The sequence below is a fragment of the Rhineura floridana genome, chromosome 3, assembly GCF_030035675.1.
Source record: "Rhineura floridana isolate rRhiFlo1 chromosome 3, rRhiFlo1.hap2, whole genome shotgun sequence".
In the NCBI taxonomy this organism is placed as follows: domain Eukaryota; kingdom Metazoa; phylum Chordata; class Lepidosauria; order Squamata; family Rhineuridae; genus Rhineura; species Rhineura floridana.
This window is the reverse complement of record NC_084482.1, coordinates 11,120,710-11,129,961: the sequence shown is the minus strand read 5'-3', so window position 1 is coordinate 11,129,961 and position 9,252 is coordinate 11,120,710. Positions and strand designations below refer to the sequence as shown.

General features: G+C 44.9%; 1 long non-coding RNA gene across 1 annotated transcript; it reads right to left on the bottom strand.

Annotated features, from left to right (window-relative positions):
• Positions 1-4,852: 4,852 nt before the first annotated feature.
• Positions 4,853-8,302, bottom strand: LOC133379343 (uncharacterized). Its single transcript, XR_009761158.1, has 3 exons — positions 7,440-8,302; positions 6,987-7,118; positions 4,853-6,223 (listed from the first exon to the last, which is right to left on the bottom strand). It is a non-coding gene; the product is annotated as an uncharacterized LOC133379343 (long non-coding RNA).
• Between the last annotated feature and the right edge of the window lie 950 nt (positions 8,303-9,252).

Below are 9,252 nucleotides of genomic sequence, written 5' to 3'. Positions count from 1 at the left end.
TGTTTTACTTTGCTTGCTTTTATGCTATATTATTCTTTATATATTTTATTTTCTGTACACAGCTCAGATATTTCAATGTCTAGCTATCTAAAATAGATTGAAAAGAAATAAAATAAACAGAAGGACACCCTAAACTCATTTATGTGAGAATAAGTCCCACTGAATTCAATGGGCTTACTTCTGAGCAGATGCTTTAGGTGGTCACCGATTCATAGAGTTGCCATGTCGTAATCAACTTGAAGGCACATAACAACAACAACAACCCTTCACAAAAGGTAAAATGAGGACAGGGATTTACCAGAAACAGATATCAACATAGAGACAGCCTGGAACAGATCAGTTCTGGAACGATACAGGATTTAGGATTGCCAGTTTGATTCCTGGCGTTGCTTGTGAGTCTTCGATGAGCAATGCATGATGACAAACAGAAGTGCAGCAAGTGAAGGTTTTCCCAGTGTAGCAATGTGCTGTGGTGGGAGGAACTTCCCCTGCTGAATTTCTGCCCATCGCCCAGCTCTTTAAAGGGACAGAATCCCAGATGGCAGATCAACAGAAACACCCAAAGCAATCCTAATGCGGCCCTACAGTGTGCTAAACCCAACTATAACAACCCTTGATCCCAACTATAACAAAGCAGCTCTTCTGCTGTTCCTTGCTTTTCATGCTTCCACCTGTAGATCTACCTGGGCGGAGTCAAGGCAGGCCTGAACGCAGACCACCACAGCACACTCCCCTGACAGGTTCCAACAGGCCCAGTGTGACCTCCTGGCCCAGACACTCCGAGGCCTCCCCCAGATGCTTTAGAGGCACGCACCAGCTGGTATGCAAAAATGTTGTTGCCTCTGGGCAGTGTTTGTAGCTGGCATGCTGGAGGGGGAAATTTCCACTTAGCAGAGGGAGACTTCAACAGAAGAGGCAGTTTTATTTAAAAAGAGGGGCATCTGTGAGGGGAGAACAAGCAGAGAGCAGCCCACTTTTAATACTCAAGACCATGTTGTAGTATTCATAGTGGGGCCAAAATATATCACTCAACAAACCATTGCCAATGTATTATGCTCCCTCCTCACCTGCATGTGCCATACTGGTATTCTTTACTTCAGGATTCTTCCAGAATAGTGTCTCCTAGAGAGCTACTGAGCCATTGCTCTTCAGCTATAAGCCGCATATGGAATTACAATGGGCTTTCCACATTTTTTGAGGTGGGAGGATAATACTTTTTGTGTGTGTACATCCCACTATGTTGCATCCATACTATTTTTATTTTATTTATTTTATTTATTAAATTTATATACCGCCCGACTAGCAAGAGCTCTCTGGGCGGTGAACATAAAATAGCATAAAAATACAATGAATAACAAAATAATACTAAATAATACAATCAACAATCCAATACAATAAACATTTTTAAAAGTAAATCAGTGTAACTTAAAATGCTTCAGAGAATAGGAAAGTTTTGACCTGGCGCCGGAAGGAGAGCAGAGTCGGCGCCAGGTGTACTTCCTCGGGGAGACTGTTCCATAGTTCGGGGGCCACCACTGAGAAGGCCCTAGATCTTGTCATCACCCTCCGGGCCTCCCTGTGAGTTGGAACCCGGAGGAGGGCCTTCGTAGCAGAACGTAGTGCACGGGCCGGTTCATATCGGAAGAGGCGTTCTGCAAGGTATCGTGGTCCCGCACCGTATAAGGCTTTATAGGTTAATACCAACACTTTGAATCTAGCCCGGAAACATATTGGCAACCAGTGCAAGCGGGCCAGAACAGGTGTTATATGCTCGGACTGCTTGGTCCTTGTCAGCAATCTGGCCGCCGCATTTTGCACTAGTTGTAGCTTCCGAACTGTCTTCAAAGGTAGCCCTACGTAAAGCGCATTACAGTAATCCAAATGTGAGGTTACCAGAGCATGTACCACTGATGTAAGGTCCTCTTTACTCAAATAGGGACGTAGCTGAGCTACCAACTGAAGTTGGTAAAACGCATTCCCAACCACCGAGGCTACTTGAGCCTCAAGTGAGAGGGAAGAGTCTAAAAAGACTCCCAGACTACGAACCCGGTCCTTTAGGGGGAGTGTAACCCCGTCCAGGACAGGGTATATATCCACCATCCGATCAGAGAACCCGTCCACCAACAGCATCTCAGTCTTGTCTGGATTGAGCTTCAGTTTGTTAACTCTCATCCAGTCCATTGTCGCGGCCAGGCAATGGTTCAGGCAACTAGTTGGTATGACAGAGCTCTGTGGATGAGGGAGGGACAAACACAGTGATAAAATGGCACACTGACTGTTAAGATCAGAAAAGTAACATGCTTTTTAAAAAAGCAATACAAGAAGTACTTTAGTGCTAACTAAGCACTAAAATGCTTTTTCACCTGAACACTATAACGCTAATATTTCCAAAAAATTTTTTTAAAAAAAACATTGGCAAAAAGGTGTTTCTGCACAATTTAAAAGCTTGATTAAAAAAAACACCAGGAAAATGGCACCAACAGGAAAAGTAATAGTGAAGGCATGCCTAAGGGCTTCTCTAAACAACGTATTTATACAGCATTCTTCCTGATTTGCTGGAACAAAGCTTATGCAGGGGTTAGATTATATCTAATCTTTACTGAGTTATATGAGCATTCGTCCAACATTCATCCTGATTTGCTTGCAAAGTGTTTACATGTCTTCCTGTTAGTCATTCATTCATTCCACACTTTTCAATGCATTTCCCCATCGACTTCCAACACCCCCCAAAATCAGTGTTTTTAAGTGGATTTATTGCACAAGAGCAACAGCGTCCTTCAATGCACTTTAATTTTACAAATTTAAAGTTCCAGTATGTGCCTGAATCCCTCCAGCAAATTACTGACAATCTGGAGGCACCCAAAGTGTTGTGTGGCAACAGGCTAGGCTTATCACTTACTCCTTCTTTTGAGATACAGTTTCTTATTAGGATTCCTTTTCAAGTTAATAGGGATAATTTATTACATTACAAAGATAGTATATTCCAGGGATGGAGAACTTCTTGTCTTCCAGATGTTGGACTCCTGACTGCTATCAGCCCTGGTCAGCATGGCCAATGGTCAGGGATGATGGGAGTTGCAGTCCAACAACATCTAGAGGGCCACAGGTTCCCCACCTGATATTCTCTAATAAAGTACTGCTAACGTTCTAACATATATTTAAAAAATAATTTTCTTATGGTCTCACAATATGTCTTTTATTTTGGAGCTCTTCACATAGCTCACCCACCCACTACATCACTGCACATATCAAAATTGAAGAGTGTTAAGGTAATCGGTAATTGTGGAAACTGTTGGAAGTGGGGCAAGAGCAACTCCTGTTTTGTTCTTTTGTTTGTGCTCCAGAAGGAAGATAAAGTTAGGGTCCTCCAGATGGATAGGCTTGTTTACCTTTACCTGTGATGCTCTGACTGACTTCCTACTGTCGCTAGACTGTTACGTCTTTAGGGAGTCTTACCTGCCCCTCCTCCTTCTGCCCTTTCCACCTTCTTCCTTCTCCGACCGGGAGAGAGGAGACATCCCTTTGTCTCTGCTCTCTCTCCAAGCCATGGGGCTGACTCCTACACCTGGGAGTTATGCCTCCAACTTAGTTAGTTCGAACTAGGTTTGCCTTTCTATCTACTATGTATTTCTATAAATAAAGTAGCTTTTCTTATTTTACTAAGTCTTAAGTCTCAGTGATGCTGATGCAGGGTAAAAGCCTGCTTTCTTCGGTAAACGCATGCACACGCTAGCACACTCACATTTCAACATCTGCTGTTACTCTGCTGCTGTGGTGTTGCCTTAAACGAAATTAAGCATACAATTACACACAGCGCAACAGAAACTGTGCTACTTTCCATTCATTTACAAAAAATAAGATTTTCTGTGGTTTGAGAAAAGATGGAAGAACCACGGGGGAAACACAGAACAACTAGATGAGAACATCATGTAGATGTTCCATAAAAAGTGAGTGATCAAAGTCTGGCTATTGTAAACGTGTAGTTTGGAAATACACTCTAATTATGCAGAGATGCTTTTACTAGTAGAACAGCCTTGCCAACGGATCAGGGAAAAAAAGCCTGGCCCTGTTCTTGTGTCTTTAACAATAGATGGATATGCAAAAATCAGATGAAAATTTTCACAGCATGGAAATAAACTTGGGAATGCCTCAGCCCAGAGGTCACTAATCTTTTTGGGCCAGTAGGCACATTTAGATTTTTGAAAAAGTACTGTGGGTACTAGTCACAAAATGGCTGCATTGTAGGCTGTGGCATAGCACAAATGGCTGCTACATTCAAAAGAGCAGAAAAGAGACAGGAGCACCCCAATCAGTGACTCCTATCAATGGGGGGAAAGCAGTTACATCAGCCACCACCACTCTTTCTCACCAAGAGAAACTCTTTGCACCTCTCCTATATTGAGAACAGAAGGGCGGAAGGGTGACCCATCTTGGCATCCAATGAAATGTAGACATGTTTAAGGGGCTGTGTTCAATACAGAAGAGGCCAAGCCAGTGCAAACAGGAACAACAGTCTCTCATGCACTGTGGATTTTTTGAGGGGATGTTTCCCGTTTGCAGGTGCCATAGGAGTTACTGGTAGGCACAATGCCACCTGCAGGTGCCGCATTGATGATCCCTGGCTCAGCCAATGGCTGTCCAGGATTCAGCCCACAGCACAATGAGTGCCCAGTGCTCCTGACCCACCTTCATGATCATGTAGTAGTGTGATTTTCAAAATCCACAGAAAATGTAACTGAAATCGGCCCCAATCAGGCAGATGATTACCAGATTTTATCCTGAAAATCCACTGCACACAAAAAAGGCCTTCATGATTTGGATTTTGAGTCCACAGGCTGTATTTTAATGCAACACATTTGCATGGTCATCAGGGATATCAGGAGTGGGGGCAGACCCAATCACTCCCCTCCACACAATACAGTAGGGCCCCACTCATACAGCGGGTTACGTTCTGGACCCCCGCTGTAAAGCGAAAACCGCTGTAAAGTGGAACACATTGAAGATAATGGTGTGCATTGCGTGAAAATGACGCGAAAATGGCACGCGACAAGCAAAAACCGCCATAAAAGCGGAACCAGCGCGGTAGGAGAGGGGCCTTTCTGCAATTGACAACAGCTGTATTAGCAGAATGCTGTAAAGCGGGGCCCTACTGTATAGGTCAGATCAGGAAGAGGTCTTTGTTGGATCTGGCCCTTTTATCACCCGCTAACGTCTTCACATTTTCCTGCTGCTAAGGCACGGGGAGCTAGGGCCATTTAAAACATTTTTTAAAAAGCAACACTCCTGGTTTTTATAGGACGAACAGGGGGCGCTTAACCGCTGGCCAGGGGCAAAGATTTCACTGGTAATTTTCTCCGCCTACAGTCCTGTATTTAAGGACATTAAACTTGTCTGATAGTCTTCATGCATGTCTGGGAGGAGGTTTTGTGTTGCGCTAGTGGAGGAATACCTCTGAATCGTTTGCCGCTAGGGCAGACCTGGACAAGCCCAGGAATCCTGGCTCTCAGCCGGCACGTTGACTTGCTGGGTCCCATTCCCCGCTCTCAGTCCACTGAGCAAGGCCAGACTGCCAGACTCCTCGCCCTCACCCCCCGCTGGGCTCCGCGCCTTTCGACAAAGCAGCTGTCTCTGGGGCAGGATGGGGCGTGCCAGGCATCGGGTGAGGCAGGCCCCGTTGGTCCAAGCCAGGCCTGCCACCTTCCTTCCCTCCCTCCGGCACTCGGGGTGGGGAAAGCCCGTGGAATGCCGCCCGACTACTTCGAAGGGTGCGGGGAGGCGGCAGGGAGAGAGCCAGCCCTGACACGCGCCCCCAGTCCTTTGGCTCGTGGCTCCCCTCATGCCAGGTGCGGCTCGGGCCGCTCCCTTTAACCTCTGCGGTGCCGGGTCCTTCCACCCTTCCCTGGCCTCCACCGGCAAAAGTCCCCCAAAAGGCCAATACCAGAGGCACATTAGGAGTTAAGGTGATTTAAGAAAAGGGACTGTGGCTTTTACGTTAACGGTTTAAGTACATCTCTCCCCCTATGAGGGATAAACTACAATCCCAGGCTTCTTGGGGGGTGGGGGTGTATTTTAAATGTGCCCTGTTAAACTAGCCGCAAACTATCTTTTTAAGAACCGGCATAAAAGGACTGAGCTATGAAACACGGAGCCTCCAGTTGAAATCTGTTGCTGCCTAGTGAATTCGTGGCATGCCTTAGGCAACATGTGCCTTCTTGGCCTTTAGCTGCAATAAATAATAATAATAAATTTAATTTATGTGTCGCCTATCTGGCCAATGGCCACTCTAGGCGACGTACATACAATAAATATAGCAGAATACAGTACAAAATACAGTGAAATAATATAAATTATAAAAGCAAGCAATACATAATAGGAGGCATTTAAAACAGAAAGATATTAAGCCTCCCCAAAAGTCCTGAAAGCCTGCTGAAAAAGCCAGGTCTTTAAGGCCTTGCGGAACATATTCAGGGAAGAGATGTGCCGAACATCTTGTGGGAGGGAGTTCCAGAGGGTGGGGGCCACCACTGAAAAGGCCCTCTCTCTAGTGCCCGCCAACCTAGCTGCTTTGCTTATACTAGCAATGCTGGTATAACAATACTGACCTATCTTACAGGACTGTTGGAAGGAAAAGCACAGAATAATGTATGTGAAGTCCTTTGAATGCTCTCAAGTAGAATAAAAAAACTAAATATTATTTTCTCCAAATTCAGCTCCCAAAATGCAGATGCCCCTCAATCTTCCCACAACCACAGCCCTCCTCCACACTATCCCCATCTAGTCTCGCACTCACCTCCCTATCCCCTAATGCATAGCACCTCAGCTTTACCCACAGAATTCAGTCCTCTCCCTGACTCTTGAATATTAGCCCATTACATGGATTCCATCACCCTATGCCCTTTTAAAGAGACATCCCATGCTTAAATACATAGTATATTCATTGTCCCACAACAGATTTCAGGAGTTTTTGAATTTGGCACAAGCCTCACCTCTATTCCTCATTCTGATCACCTCCACATTCTTGCAAGCACATATCTTGAACATTTCTCCCAGGTTTTAACTCAGTGCCTACTCCCCATTCTTCACACTTTCCAAAATGTATCTCCGAGACTCCTTTCCATCTGTGCCACACAACAAATTTATATAGGTATACAAAATGTAGGTCACATTTCTGTAGTAAATTGCTTGTTTTGAAATACACTGTACTATGAGCAAAACAACCATACAATTACTATAAAATACAAACAGTAACAACCCACACTAAGATTAGCAATCAGAGCCTCTCCAAATTGAAACTTAGGCTTTTGACTTTTTTCCAAGTTCTCCTTTACTCTCCAAATATTTATGTCAATGGAATCTCTGTGCAGATTGACTTGGAATCACCCACAGGTTTCCTCTCAGCCTCCAGTATCTCCCCCTCCCTTTTGCCATCTCCTCCACACCTGCTTCTTTTGGGGGCAGTGCACTTTCTGCTCCCTCTGCTCTTCCCCACAAGGGTGTGTGCATTGCCCTGAGGGGGCTAACAAGAGAGGGAAGAGGAGAGTGTCAGGCCTGTTGGAACTGGCCAACTCTAGCTCCACCCTCCAAGGTAGAAATCCAAAAGTTCAAGAAGGGATGCTGCGTGTGGTGCAGTGGAGTTGCACTTTTCAAAGGACAGCCTGTTGGGTCCAGAGAACTGGTGGTCCTCTTCTGTCCTAGGGAAAAAAGGGAATACATACAGACCCACCCTTTGCTGGAGTAGGAAGAAATCTATAAGGTCCTACATCCTAAAAAAGATTAACTGTTTAGATTGAGGGTGATCCTACATTCTGCAGCAAATTGAATCTTCTTCCAACAAGCACCACCTGTGTGGAGCTCCTAGCAAAGATGGCCTTGGCTGATCTTCACTACACCACAGGCATCAGCAGCGGATTCAAGGTCTACATCTTGGAAGGTGAGTCCCACAAATCCCTTCCCTTCCCCCTTTAGGCTAGGATGCTTGCCAAACTTCAGAGCTTGACCTAGAGAGCTCAGCCTTTTGAACTGGTTTGCATCCATGGTCCAAAGGTTGTTCTCTGTGTGCCTCTGTAAAGTATTGCAGGAGCCACAAAACCTTTGGGCTCCAATTTCCAATGCTCTCTTTTGGAACCATAGGCTGTAGTGGTTAAATTCCCTGCCTGAGCACTGTGGCTAATGCTATGCACAACTCCCTCTTCCTTTGCAGCAGCTGCTTCTGCTACCTGCACTACTTAGCAACAACATCCCTAGGGCATGAAAAGCAATTGCAGGCTCCAGCTGTGCTCAGGTTTGGAGAGCCAACACCCTGCCTTCCCACCAACCTTGTTCTCCCAGGTGTGTCTGTTTATATACCTTTAGGCCAATTCATAGCCCCCTGCCTTATTCTGCCTCACTCACCCACCCATTTGCCATGCTGGTGTATTTTAGAGCTTTAACATATTTGGGGAAGGCAAATTCTCAAGTACATTGTCATAATTTGAATCTGCTCTTTGAAAAGAACATTCTTGTTTTGACTTTTTCAATGTTCACCATTTTATTTTTATTTATTTTACAGATTATTAAGGCACCTTTAAAAAAATGTCCCAAGCTGACAGATCCTATTTGATTTGCACACATTTGTCCTTTCTTACTCTTGTTGAAATTTGGATTGTAAATTCTTTGGGGCAGGGACTTGTCTCTTTGAAGATGATGATAAGTCTGTAGAGCACCACTACTCATCTTATAAAATAAGGGTTGTGTGAATCCCCTTTGGGTAGTGAAAGTGTTTTCTGTTAGCTGCCTAGAGCAGGAAGAAACTGGAATTAATAATGCACAGGTGAAGTAAAACACAGGGTCTGCTGGCACTTTAAAAACCTAACAGATGTATTGCAGCAGTAGCTTTCATAGACTGGAACTCACTTTGGCAGATCCAGGTGGTGTTGCCCTCAGTCAGTTTCATGCATGTGATGTGAAGTTGGCTTTCATGCACAAAAGCTTACCCCACCATAAATCTGTCAGCCTTTAAACTACAGCAACTAACATGGCAAGCACTCTGAAACAAGTGAGAACTGGCATGAATGTGGGACAAGGTGCACTGCTAATTAGCTAATCCTGCAACATATGGAATGCAGGTCTAGAGGTGCATTTCATACACAAGTGGTGTCGAGTACCACACTGTTACCTGTTTGAACAGGAACCATTAGGCAATGCCATGATTCTACCCACTTCACTGAAAGCAGGAGCATTCAGCCCAGACATTTTCCTTAAGGGCCAACCCTA